The sequence below is a fragment of the Bidens hawaiensis genome, unplaced genomic scaffold, assembly GCF_021521415.1.
Source record: "Bidens hawaiensis isolate Kalapana, Puna unplaced genomic scaffold, B.hawaiensis_p1.1 tig00019446_1, whole genome shotgun sequence".
In the NCBI taxonomy this organism is placed as follows: domain Eukaryota; kingdom Viridiplantae; phylum Streptophyta; class Magnoliopsida; order Asterales; family Asteraceae; genus Bidens; species Bidens hawaiensis.
Genome location: NW_027492954.1, coordinates 284338 through 288025, shown reverse-complemented (window position 1 = coordinate 288025; position 3688 = coordinate 284338). Strand labels below are relative to the sequence as shown.

Below are 3688 nucleotides of genomic sequence, written 5' to 3'. Positions count from 1 at the left end.
CTCAAAGTTCTCAATTTGCAAAGGGTTCTCTTAGGATCTTTACCCTATATATATATATATATATATATATATCTTTACTATATATAATACACCAAACGTAAATTAAGACACTAGATTTTTAAGGGATTTACAACACCCAAAACATTATGTACATGTCTAAGTAGGGATACACTTGTCTTTTACACACATAAAACCCATGTTCATTTGACTTTTATCAAAATAATTACAAATATGGTACCTTAACTATACTTAAATTTTGTTAATTAAGAACATAGTTACAACTTTGATCCCTCATGATTACCCACTTTTTACTCAACTTTATTTCTTTTGGTTTTTTTCATATATGCCTCACTAAATTAAGATGAAAAGTTTTTCGAACATACCTATTTAAACGTGTTTATTTTTGTTGACGTGTCAGTATAATTTTTTTTAAAACATATGGACAGTTTAAAATGTACAAGTCATTACTGCATGAAATTATGCATGAATGTACAAATTTATAAAGGATAAAATTTACAATCTCATGTTTCATTTAATTACATATCTAACCCTTTATCTTTTTTATAAAAAACATAAAAAAAAACTTATTACAATTCAAAGTTTAAGGAATACTTACAACTTTGACCACTTATTATTATCTAAATATTAATCAACTTTAATTTTTTTTCTTTTATATGTTTTATAAAATTATGATTAACAGAACTTAAATTATATAAATATCAAAATAATCAAGAAGGATTTGAGGTTGAGCTCGGATTGAAGTTTGAGTCTAGCTCGAGCTAGCCTTGGCTTGCTAACAACCTTTACGCATTATTTCTCGCTGCTTCGTGCGGGCACCTGACTAGTATGTATATATATATATTATATATATATATTTAACAATATGATACTCATATTAAAGATAAAAAAACACTTGTTATTGTGGTGAATTTATTTTTAAATGGTGTATGTATAAGTTATGGACGTTCTAAAATGATGAGTGATTTGACATTTGTCTTAAATTTGGAAAGAGAAAATCAAAAAAAATTGGTTATTACATTTATGTCATTCCCATCAATTGTTTCTTTTAAATTTATCTATGCCATTCAAATCTCCATCTCTATCCCTCTCTGTCTCTATCTTTATTTCTACACATAACAAAGGAACAAAGGTCGGGAAACTTGGCACCTTCTCAACCCTCCCCCCCTAACACTTGTTAGCCCCATATTTTGTTTACTAACATGTCCAATAAACATGATGTGCGTGTCTTCTCTTTTACAAAGCTTCTTTATGAATCTTTTTGAAAAATTCTTCTAAAAGTTTTTCACACTATCTAGGTCCTATTTCAGTCTCAAACTTGAAATTTGAGTCATACTCTCTCTCTCTCTCTCTCTCTCTCTCTTTTGAAGCTTCAACCACTCTATAGCAATTTCTGGATTGAACCCTAATTTCGTTCATCCTTCACCTAGATTCCATCGTCTCTTCGGTTCGGTTATAACACCTCTTAAACCCTCAACCAAAACTTCTTATCTGGAGATTTTGATGCATCCTCAACGCGCTTCTCTTTCATTCAATCAAGGTACGTTTTCAACCATTATCACATTTAAATCTCTATTCGCAGTGGCAGAACTACAGGAGGGTCTGATGACCCTCCGGCGACCATAACTATCCTTGATATGGGTTTTATCATGGAAGTCATTTCTTTAGGGTTTGACCACTCGAATTCTTATATTTTGTGATAGTTACAATAAAAAGAGCAAAATAAGTGGTTTTTTTCCAACGAGTAAGAGCAACGGTGGCCGTTAGAAGAGTGAAAAGATGATAGAAGAATAAAGAGAATATTGTTATTAATTTGTATTTGAAAAAAATAAAGAATAAGGGGGTGTTTGGTAGAGGGAATTGAGGGGTGAGAAATGGAATTGGAAAGAATTCTCTTGTTTGTTTATGAAAGAAAGAGGTGAGAAATGGAAATAAACCATTTCCATTTCTCTAATTTCGTTTCTCTAAAAAAAGCGGAGAAATGGAAAGAATTCTCCCTGCTGTTCGATCTTTCTATTTGTATTTCTATTTCTATTTGGACTGCATCCCCAATTTTTCGATCACCAAAACCCTAATCGCAATTCAATTTGCCTTCTTCTGGATCCGTTTCGAATCCGTCGGATCCTATCACATACGCATGAGGTAATCTTCAATTTCTTATTATTTTCCAGATCAAATTGCAATTATGTTCACCTGAATCAAGTTAATTCTCGATCAATTATGCTCACCTGAATGAATTGTGAAATAGGATAGAAAATAATGTTCATCTTGTTTGTATCGATCTGTTATAATATTATTGTTATGTGATTTATTATTATTATAGTGACAGCTTCTCGAACTAAAGATGGTGAAGCTGACAATGATTGCACGTGTCACTGATGGCCTTCCGTTAGCCGAAGGACTTGACGACGGTCGCGATTTGCAGGATGCAGAGTTCTACAAACAGCAAGTTAAAGCATTGTTTAAGAATCTTTCGAGGGGACAAAATGATGCATCCAGGATGTCCGTTGAAACCGGCCCTTATGTTTTCCAGTATACTACATTTGCCCTAACTTGTTTAATATCATGATTGCGTGTTCATATTCGTTCGTTAAGCTATTATAGGATAAGCGAACGGTTCACGAACACCTAACCCGAACGGAATTTTTTGTTCGTTAAGAAATTGGATTTGTTTGTGAACGGTTCACAAACACAAACGAACAAACACAGACTGGCTACTCACGGTCTGGCTACCAAGTTTGTGCTAGTGTTTTTTTAGCATTCCTTTTCGTACGCTAATTTTCATATAAAATGCTAAATCATATGCATTAGGTTCCTTAACTTATGTAATCAGTTATATTATTGAAGGGCGTGTTTGTTATTTAACAATGTGTGATCGTGCTTATCCGAAGAAACTTGCTTTCCAATATCTTGAAGATCTTAAGAATGAATTCGAGCGTGTTATGGAAATCAAATTGAAACTGCTGCAAGACCGTATGCTTTCATAAAATTTGGTAAGATATTACTTGTTTTATGTTTCATTTTGCTTTTTTTGTTATTATGGTATTGTGCTTAATTGCTTCTTTTTAATTTGTTGAATAGATACATTTATATAGAGGACTAATAAACTGTACCAGGACACAAGAACTCAGAGGAACATTTCTAAGTTGAATGATGAACTTTATGAGGTTCACCAAATTATGACTCGTAACGTACAAGAAGTTCTTGGCGTTGGTGAAAAATTGGACCGTAAGTTCGTTTCTTTATTTTTAATTAGTAGTAAAATAATCGTTAAACTAATATGTGTATAGTCAGATATTGCATGTTTTTGGGTTTGGAAGTAGTATAGCATAGTGAAATTAAGTGTGATGTTTAGTTTATGATTATCTTATATGTTATAGTATTTTATCATAAAATGCCATTATAAAATTGGTCAAAATGTTGTGCTTTTATAATGTGACACCTTGTTTATAAAATAATTTTGAGGAAGTGGTTAATTAATTGAGATTGTTGAATTGTTAACTTATGCAGAGGTCAGTCAAATGTCAAGCCGCTTATTTGATTGGTAAAGATGTTGAGATTGTTGAATTGTTAACTTATGTATCACTACGAAAAAACGGTTCAAAGCAGCTCAATTAATTGGTAAAGATGTGGATCTAGGACGTTCTTTTCTTGCGTTGACAATAGAAGA

The 3688-nt window shown here is 32.1% G+C and overlaps 1 long non-coding RNA gene across 1 annotated transcript; it reads left to right on the top strand.

Moving 5' to 3' along the window:
* The first annotated feature begins 2025 nt into the window (after window positions 1–2025).
* Window positions 2026–2958, top strand: LOC143558372 (uncharacterized). Its single transcript, XR_013139731.1, has 3 exons — window positions 2026–2160; window positions 2342–2550; window positions 2852–2958. It is a non-coding gene; the product is annotated as an uncharacterized LOC143558372 (long non-coding RNA).
* The last annotated feature ends 730 nt before the right edge of the window (window positions 2959–3688 follow it).